At 38.2% G+C, this 10,552-nt stretch overlaps 1 protein-coding gene across 1 annotated transcript in view; it reads left to right on the forward strand.

Moving 5' to 3' along the window:
- GBE1 (glucan (1,4-alpha-), branching enzyme 1) overlaps nt 1-10,552 on the forward strand; it is a 313,528-nt gene that overhangs the window by 176,927 nt on the left and 126,049 nt on the right. The window lies entirely within an intron of this gene.

Here is a 10,552-nt window from a genome sequence, read left to right on the forward strand (position 1 = left end):
TTGCTTGACGTGAAGCTTTTTCTCCTGGTTTCTGCCATGGCTCATTGACTCGCTTGTGTGGTTTTATCTGAAAGATTATCGGAAATAGCCCATCTCTCTTTTTCCAGCCCTCTCCAGAATTGAAGTATCTAAGATTTCCTGGAAAAGAAGATAATTTGGAGAGCTTAGTGATAAAATGAAGGGACGAGCACGTTCAGGTCCTAGAGGTGGCGAGAGAAGCCTCAGTGCTGCTCTCCTTGCTGACCGCTTGGTCCTGGAGACTGCTGTGCTGCCAGGCTGCTGGCCAGTGGGGTCAGTAGGGGAAAAATGGGGAATTATATGTGAAGGATGCACAAAATAAGTGTGCAACATAGAAACCCAATAGTCCTTCTGAGAAGCATAAAGAACAACATTGTTCAAAAGAAATATAACGCCAGCCACACACATAATTTCAAATATTCTAGTACCCACATCTGTCTCTAAAATGATGATTAAAGAGCCTACCTCATAGAACTCCTGAGAGATTTGAAGTATTAAAAATATGTAAAGTTCTTAGAACAGTTCCTGGCACATAATAAGAATTAATTATTATTATCTTATGGCTTGTTCCATGGCTTGTTCCACATCAGCGTCTATATTGATCTCAAATTTATGTATCATATAAACCTGAACATATATCCGTCTAACCACTGCAGTTTCTCTTTATATTCCTTGCAAATTATTTCTCAAAACCAGTTTCTCTTTCCTACCTGCTGTCCTGTGTTAAATGCTCTTATTTAATTATCTACCTCCACTCTCTGCTCTCTTTCATGTTAATATGTAGTTTACTATACTAGTTTTTGGATTGTGTTATTTAGTTTACTTTTTACTTCAGCTGGTAAAGAATCCGCCTGCAATGCAAGAGATCCCGGTTCAATTCACGGGTCGGGAAGATTTGCTGGAGAAGGGACAGGCTACCCACTTCAGTATTCTTGGGTTTCTCTGGTGGCTCAGCTGGTAAAGAATCTGCCTGCAATGTGGGAGACCTGCGTTCGATCCCTGGGTTGGGAAGATCCCCTGAAGAAGGGAATGGCTACCCACTCCAGTGTTCTAGCCTGAAAATTCCATGGACTGTATAGTCCATGGGGTCACAAAGAGTTGGACATGAATGAGCAACTTTCACTTTCTCTTTTCACTTTCACACCAAGCAAGAATATGAGCTGCAGCAAAGCAAAGATACCCTTGTCTTGGTTCTCCTTTATCCCTCAAGACTAGAAGAGTGCTTGACTTAGACACAAATTTGTTGAATGAATAAGGAAGTGAATTAATACGTTTATGTTTTTCTAAGGGTTTCAAATTAGGGTATAGGTCTTGTGCACCTTGTAACCTCATTGCTTAGCACAGTAGTGCAGAGCCTGCCAGAAAATAGACTATCAAATAATTGTTCAACTGAGTAAAAATGAAACCAATTATCTCTACGAAGTAATACTTTTTGAATATCTTATGTCCTTTTATTCCCAGATACAGGTAATGTTATTTCACTTTGTTCATGAAGTAACATTGGCATTCAGGTTTGTCACAACAGATTGTTCCAGGTGACTACTTCAGGAAATGATCCACCAGGGAGGAAGGTTCAGGAGGATAACAATGTGTATCACATGAAGAACGTGTGGTGCTCCAGTAAATTTGGAAAACCCCGAATTAAATCAAGCTCAACACATTTCTTTTTAGTTGAAATGCTTGGAATCTTTAATTAGCTAATGTGCATTTTGAACCTTCAAGTAAGTGCTACACAATAGTACTTCATTTCTCAAATTTCTTTGACCTTGAAGCACTTCAGTGCACTTACAAGAGACTTAAAAGAAAAACAAACCCAAAACCGTAGCATGCCTTACGAGATTTTTGAAGGACCTGGCTCTAGTCTCATCCTCACTTACTCTTCCTCTCGTTCATTAATCTCTCGCCATTCTGGTGCTTTTCTCACTTTGGGGCCTCTGTGTACACTTTTCCCTCCATCTGGAGTATTCACTTTGTTTGGCCAGCTCCTATTTATTTTTCAGTTCACAGTGTAAAAGCCCCTTCTTAACTGCGGCAGTCTAAAATCAGTCCTCTTAAGTGTCCCCTTGCTCAAGGCTTCCTCTCTTCATTCTTCACTTATTTATCATAATCTGTAGGTAAGATTTGCACATAAATGTGCATTTTATATTTTAAAACAGTGATGACTTACCTATTTTTCCTTTGATTTCATCTTTAGGAGATATTTTGTTGAGTGTGCCTTTGCAAATTCTATATTATAATCATTGTTAATGATGGTTTTACATTTTTGTAATGAATCCTATTTGCAGTTTGTGTTCTTAATAGAAAATAAAAATATTCACTAATCCCTTAGAATTTAAGACCCTTTATGCTCAAATTATACTCTGAGACCCTTAGAAAAACATAAATGTATTAATTCATTTGCTTATCCATTCAACAAATTTGTGTCTAAGTATGTCAAACACTTTCTAGTCTTGAGGGATAAAGGAGATAAAAGTGTAGTGACAGCAACTCGTGGTAGTTAGGGGATGGAACTAGGATAGCTTTTTCTTTGGCATCCAAGGCATGACTCCTTCAGAGAAGGCAATGGCACCCCACTCTTGCCTGGAAAATCCCATGGACGGAGGAGCCTGGTGGGCTGCAGTCCATGGGGTCTCGAACAGTCAGACATGACTGAGCGACTCCACTTTCACTTTTCACTTTCATGCATTGGAGAAGGAAGTGGCAACCCACTCCAGTGTTCTTGCCTGGAGAATCCCAGGGACGGGGGAGCCTGGTGGGCTGCCGTCTCTGGGGTCGCACAGAGTCGGACACGACAAGCGACTTGGCAGCAGCAGCATGACTCCTTCCAAGCTATGGGTTTCTCTTTGTCGAGTAGGGCGTGTTATCATTTTAATTGTTTATTTAAATATTTCATTTTTATCTCTTATCATTCTCAAACCCCCATCAACATATATTAATAGTACATTTATATAGTGTATATTTTAGAGAAATGAAACTTTTTTTTAACCATTATTTTCTCAAACAGTAAGCAATAATACAACCTTCTTCAGGATTCACACTGACTTAAACAAAACGTTAGTATCATTCTTCCGTCATCAGCGTATCAAAGATTTGACTGGCTGCCTTTATTCTTCTCCGACTTCTTTTCTTTGTCCTCTCTCTTTCCATCCATCTCTTTATCTGTCTGTCTCTCTCATAGGTCTCAGCTGTACATTTGGCAGTTTGCACTCTGTTATATATAAAAGAGGATAGCCAAAAATTTAAAAAGTCATGGATTTAATTTTTTTTTAATTCTTGCTAATCACTTTCTGCAAAGAGCTAAGAGAAAGTTATCTCTATGTTTTTTTAAAAAGTCTTATTATATAGACTCCACTTGCCACAGGCAGACCAGGTATAAAATATTAACACATAGGCAATACAAAAGTTAAGAACCCCACTCAGAACCAAATACTCTGTTGTCTAAGTTAGATAGTCATCTGTGAATACAGATGGTGAAGACCTAAGAATGTTTCTCATTGAGGCAGGAGAGAAACATTTGTTTGTTTGTTTGCAATCTTTCTTTTTCCCCTCCCCTTCCCTTCTCTTTTCTCCACTCTTTTTTTTTTTTTTTTTCAATACAAGAGGGATTAAAGTTCTGAGGCTGGGGAAGATCTGGGTCTGTGTCTGCTGGGGGCAGAGCTTTGGTTTTCTCTCCTTTTTTGCTTCCCAATGATTGGCTTATTTCCCTGCTGTGCTGATTATTTCAGTATTTAGAAAAAAAAAAACTGGTTGTAGCTAGAAGTCTGCCTTAAGAAATGTAAACCTTTGCAGTCATTTGAGCATAAAGCTAGGAAATTCAGAGAAACTGGGAATAAGCCACAGGGAGGCTTGGTCCTTTTATCCACTCTTCGTGAAGGATTTATTAACATCCTGCAGAAAGTAGAAGTCTGATTCTTGTGTTGGATGTGTTTATGAATTATATTGGTCTGTAGATGTTAACTAGTTTATATCAGTGTACACTAGATGTTTGTCTTGGGTTTTCTTATTATGTACATGTTTGTATACATGTGTGTACAGACATCTAAAATCCAAAATTTTAAACAAGTTAGTCATAGACTATTGAATGTCTTGATTTTTTGCTCTTAACTACAGTTCATAATCACAGCACAACTAAAATTGACTAATATAGTGTATAAAATAAACACTAAATGTCCATGCTTTTTAAAAATGAATGTTAGGAGTAGGGGGCTGTGTACACATATGTTGATGATAAAGTAATCTGCTTAGAATCATGTATTAAAAATAAGTCTGGCACACATAGGTGCTGAATTAGCTAAATTAATTAACAATATTTTTTGAGTACTTATTATGTACACAATATTCCTCAACCCTGGAAAGGAAGCAGAAAAAAAAAAAAAAAAAAAAAAAAAACAGAAAAGACCCCAATTCTCTGAGCCCTCTCTATAGGGAAGGAAAACAATACAAAATAAAATTTCCAAATAGTAGCAAGTACCATGAGGAAGAATAAAGTCAGCTAGAAGTGTTCAAGGGAGAAGGCGATGGCACCCCACTCCAGTACTCTTGCCTGGAAAATCCCATGGATGGAGGATCCTGGTAGGCTCCAGTCCATGGGGTCGCTAAGAGTCAGGCACGACTGAGTGACTTCACTTTCACTTTTCACTTTCATGCATTGGAGAAGGAAATGGCAACACACTCCAGTATTCTTGCCTGGAGAATCCCAGGGACAGAGGAGCCTAGTGAGCTGCCTTCTATGGGGTTGCACAGAGTTGGACACGACTGAGGCGACTTAGCAGCAGCAGAAGTTTTCAATGTTATGTTGACTGTAGTTGTTTTTTTAATGTGGTCAAGATAACCATTTCTGAAGAAGTAGTACTTAAACAGAGACTTGAATGAAGTAAAGTACAATATGAAGCCCTGGGGGGTGAGTGAACAGAGAGGAGAATGCATTGTGAAGTCCATGTGGGGGAATGGGCTTGGTGTGTTCAAAGGTAGGCAAGAGAGATGCAGAATGGTAGGCGAGGGATATTTTTAGGAAAACCCCGAGATTTTGGTGGTTGTTAGATCATGTAAAGCCTTGTAGGTCCTTGAAGGAGTTTGGATTTGCTTTGGTTTTATTCAGTTTATTCTCTGCTGATGAATCCACCTGCCCTGGGTTTGATCCCTATGTTGGGAAGATTTCCTGGAGAAGGGAATGGCTACCCACTCCAGTATTCTTACCTGGAGAATTCCACAGACAGAGAAGCCTGGCAGGCCCCAGTCCATGGGGTCGCAAAGAGGTGGGCATGACTGAGCGACTTTCACTATTTACTATTTGACATATAAATTAAGATATTGAGTAGCCAGTCAAATATCTGAACCTGGAATTCAGTGGAGGCATTAAGGCTAGCAAATTAAAATCAGAAGTAATCTGTTTATAGAAGATATTTCAAGCTATGAGATTTAATCAGTTTACCTGAAAAGTGATGATGAGGAGAGATATAGTCTGGCTGCTGAGCCCTAAGTTACTCTCATGTGATGACGTCAGGAAGAAGGATCTGTAGGTGAAAAAGGAGGACAGGCTGGGAGGGCTCAACCATGCCAGCTGCAGCTGCTGGGCTTAAGTTAAATGAAGATTGAGAATTAAACATTGGTTAGGACCGGAGGTCATTTGTTTGGACTAAAAAAAGGGTTTTATGGGAATGGTTGGTTGAAATTCTATTTTTGATGGGTTAAAAATGAATGTAAAGTGAGAAAGAAAAGGCAGCAAGTGCAGATAATTTTTATGAGGGGATACTCTCTAAAGGGGAATAGAAAAGTATGTTGGTAGTTGAAATAGAGAACTATAAGTCAAAAAAGTTTCTTTTAAGGTAGGAGATATTTCAGCTGATTTGGTTGTACCAGTAGAGAATGGAAAATTGCTGAGTCAGTATGGATAACTGTAGGTACAAATCTTTGATATGGGAAGAGAAGGGATTTGGAGTATGAATAGAGGATTGGTCTTGGAGAAGTGTAGGGATAGTTAATCTGATATAATAAGGAGATGGAGTATATGAGTTTTAAGCAGAGGGAGTGGTAGATTTGATTGGGTGTTGATGATGTTCTATAATTGCTTCTGTTTTTTCATTTATTTTTAAAGTCAAGGCAGTCAGCTAAGGATTTCTGTGGTGGTTCAGATGGTTAAGAATCTGCCTGCAGTTCAGGAGAACCGGGTTCGATCCCTGGGTCAAGAAGATCCCTTGAAGAAGGAAATGGCTACTCATTCCTGTATTCTTGCCTGGATAATCCCATGGACAGAGGAGCCTGGTGGGCTACAGTCGATGGGGTCACAAAGAATAGGACACGACTGAGTGACTAACACTTAACAGTCAGCTGAAGATGAAAAGTTGAGAGAGAGGTGTTGGAAATTCCAGCTGAAAGGAGACATAGAAATGCTATCTGAGAGAGTGAGAGAGTTGTTTCATTATTATGGGAATAATATGGGATTTTTTAGTGATTTTGAGGACCCACCTGCCAGTGAACCAAGAAGAAAATTGGCTTTGAATAAAGCTGGAATTCTGCTAGGACTACAAGTCTTCCTTTGAATTCCACTGGAAGCTGTTTTAAAGGCTAGAGAGGGGCAATTGGTAAATGCTTGAAAGACAATTTTTTTCCCTCCATTTTCCTTGAGTTTTCATATAGTTAACATTTCCAAAAAGTTGAGAACAAAAAAAGAATAAGTTTAAAGAATTACAGTTTTCCAGAGCAAATCTATTAAATAATAAAGTCACAGCAGGAGGTATAATTAATTACAAGCCAAGTAAGCTTGAGAGATAATTGATTCAATATACTCAACTCATCACCAAATATATTCTTCATAGTATTGCTGGAGTAATAAACTTTCTCAAATGCAGATGTTGTGTGTGACTGACAAGTGTAAATCATTCTGTGATAAACTATAGCCTATGACAGTTGTTTTCTAAACAGATGAATGCTAATCTGTAAATGGAGATCTAGCATCTATTGTAGAGTTTCTGACGCTTGAAACTGCCTCCCCCTTATAGATTATGTCATAGATTGATACTTTCTTGTTCATATGAGATAGACATATCAGAACCAAAAACATAAAACAGGATTTCACAAGTCAGTTATGCCATCTCAAATATGGTCCCAAATATTTCTTTGATATTGTCTTTACTGTTTGTAATCTACTGACTGAAGGTGGGTTTCCTTGATTGTCTGGATAATCTTGAGCACAAAAAACTGCCATTGTGCACTAGGTGATTAGAATGGCAATTAGCAGTAGGCAGCACAAAGGTACTGTTCAGTTTGCAGCTGTCTAAGAAAAAGTCTGGTGGTTGTAAAAGTGTGTGTGTGCACACTTGCTTTGGGGATGATGGGTGAAGTAGTCAGAAGAGAAGCCTAACTCCTTGTATGCTATTGTCCCCAGGACAGAAACCATGGGTGCATGGATACATTCAATTACAATTTTTTTGATATTCAAAAGGATCTAATGCTAAATTTTCAGAAACATGCATATTTAAATAGATGGTGTTATTTAAAAGTCTAATTGAAACAGGGGTGTGACTGCACTTCTTTATTGTATATCCTTAGCCAGTCCTAGGAGGAAGCACACAGACTCTGAGATCAGTAGGCAATAGTCACAGTAGGTTATTTATTTCTGTGTCTTGAGGCGCCAAGCTAGTGTTTTTCCAGCTGCCGCTAGCAGCCCCATGATTCCTGTCCACTTGGCACTGAGGCATCTTCACTGAAGCCCTATGGGTATAAGAATCACATTTTTAAATAATATGTCTTAAGGATAAATTTCAAGTCCTTGGCAAATTCAGAGATTAAGTGTCTGATCACTTTGTGCATGCATGCTCAGTAGCTAAGTCATGTCTGACTCTTTCCAACCCTGTGGACTGTAGCCTGCCAGGCTCCTCTGTCCATGGGATTTAAGAATACTGGAATGGGTTGCCATTTCCTTCTCCAGGGGATCTTCCCTACCCAGGGATCTAACTGGTGTCTTCTGTATTAACAGTCAGATTCTTTGCCACTGAGTCACCAGGAAGTCCTTATCTGATCACTTTCTACTTCTTTAAATTCAACAGTGCAATTTCTCTCAGGTACCAAGACTCTGTGTCTTTATCCATGCCATCCCTTCTCCTTTGGAATGCCTTCCGTGCTCTACTTTGCTTTATACTCTATCTTATATTTCATGACCAAATATCTATTTCCTCTTGTTGGAAACCTTTATAAAAGCTCTATAGTCTCTATCCTCACTCCTGTCCCTTTATTTTTTAATTTAATTTTATTTTTTAACTTTACAATATTGTATTGGTTTTGCCATATATCAACATGAATCCACCACAGGTATATACGTGTTCCCCATCCTGAACCCTCCTCCCTCCTCCCTCCCTGTACCATCCCTCTGGGTTGTCCCAGTGCGCCAGCCCCAAGCATCCAGTATTGTGCATCAGACCTGGACTGGTGACTCGTTTATATGATATTATACATGTTTCAATGCCATTCTCCCAAATCTTCCCACCCTCTCCCTCTCCCACAGAGTCCAAAAGACTGTTCTATACATCAGTGTCTCTTTTGCTATCTCGCATACAGGGTTATTGTTACCATCTTTCTAAATTCCATATATATGCATTAGTATACTGTATTGGTGTTTTTCTTTCTGGCTTACTTCACTCTGTATAATAGGCTCCAGTTTCATCCACCTCATTAGAACTGATTCAAATGTATTCTTTTTAATGGCTGAGTAATACTCCATTGTGTATATATGTACCACAGCTTTCTTATCCATTCATCTGCTGATGGACATCTAGGTTGCTTCCATGTCCTGGCTATTATAAACAGTGCTGCGATGAACATCAGGGTACACGTGTCTCTTTCCCTTCTGGTTTCCTCAGTGTGTATGCCCAGCAGTGGGATTGCTGGGTCATAAGGCAGTTCTATTTCCAGTTTTTTAAGGAATGTCCACACTGGTCTCCATAGTGGCTGTACTAGTTGCATTCCCACCAACAGTGTAAGAGGGTTCCCTTTTCTCCACACCCTCTAACCCCTGTCCCTTTAAATATCCTCTTGCCTGCCTCATTCCAATAGACTTAATCTGGACTTTACCTTCTTACTTAAATACTGCATTTACATAGATCTAATAATGTATGTGTGTGTGTGTGTGTTTGTGTGTGTGTGTGTTTGTGTGTGTGTGTATAACATTGAAAAAATCACCATATTATTCTTTCCTACTAGACAACATGTCACATCAGTGACTTGCCTTTTGACTGTACTCCAACAGCATATGTTTGTCCTTCAATTAATGCTTATCATCTAAGTATTGTACCTAAAATAAAAGTGTATATATATATATATATATATCCTGGGAGACTGTTCTGTACATTTCATGAGATATTTTCATGCAGGATGTTCTGCTTTTGGCTTTTGATATTAAAAATTATTTCTGTTTCAGAAATAGTTTTATTTTTTCACACTACCATATAGTAAAGCCTTTTTAATTCATATGCTTTATATAATTCAGGGGCTTCCCTGGTGGCTCAGATTGTAAAGAATCTGCCTGCAATGCAGGAGATGCAGGTTCATTTCCAGGATCAGGAAGATGCCCTGGAGAAGGGACTGACAGTCCACTCCAGTATTCTTACCTGGAGAATCCCATGGACAGAGGAGGCTGGTAGGCAACAGTCCCCGGGGTGGCAAAGAGTCAGACACATCTGAGTGACTAACACTTTCATTTCATTCAGCTTTAATTTTATTTGTGCCCCCAAGTAATTTGTTAAAGCAATATTTTTAATAACAAATCATGATCTATTTTCTTATATACTCTCTGACTTATAAAGTCAAGTTCTTCATAAGTATGGAGATACTTCATTTCATAAATTTGTAAATATCTTAATGGTGATGACATTTTAATACTATACCATTTTACTTATGATGAAAGATTTTACTCTAAGAGACCTACTGAAAAAAAAATGAACTCTTTGCTTTAAATATGAAATGATATTTTGTTTCCTCATATTAAAATGCAGTTAAAAATGTCAAAATAAATATGCAAAGCCAAAAATTAAATCTCTTGATCATATATTTGTGGTGATGACTTTTTCTATTTTAATTAACTCCCTAAAGAATTTTTAAATGTGAAAGTCTCTAACATAGAGGATAATTTTCAAACAATTATATAAATAGTTATTTACTTTATAACTTTTCTCCATTCCACATAAAGTCACAATTTTATCATATACTTATCTTACCCACCCCAATGAAATGTTTGTTGTGTTAAATAACTTATAAGTTCCAATCTGCCATCCTATCCTCTGTCATATATCTATCATGGCATATAATTAACTGCTATGAATATTTTGATTTATAAATAATTTTATGTAAATATAAGAATATGGTATATGTACTTAAATACAGTAATAAGCAATCTAATTATCACTTTTATTTAATTAGTATCAGATCAGATCAGATCAGTCGCTCAGTCGTGTCTGACTCTTTGCGACCCCATGAATCACAGCACGCCAGGCCTGCCTGTCCATCACCAACTCCCAGAGTTCACTCAGACTCACATCCATCA

This window comes from Bison bison, unplaced genomic scaffold (assembly GCF_000754665.1).
Source record: "Bison bison bison isolate TAMUID 2011002044 unplaced genomic scaffold, Bison_UMD1.0 scf7180017864200, whole genome shotgun sequence".
In the NCBI taxonomy this organism is placed as follows: Eukaryota; Metazoa; Chordata; class Mammalia; order Artiodactyla; family Bovidae; genus Bison; species Bison bison.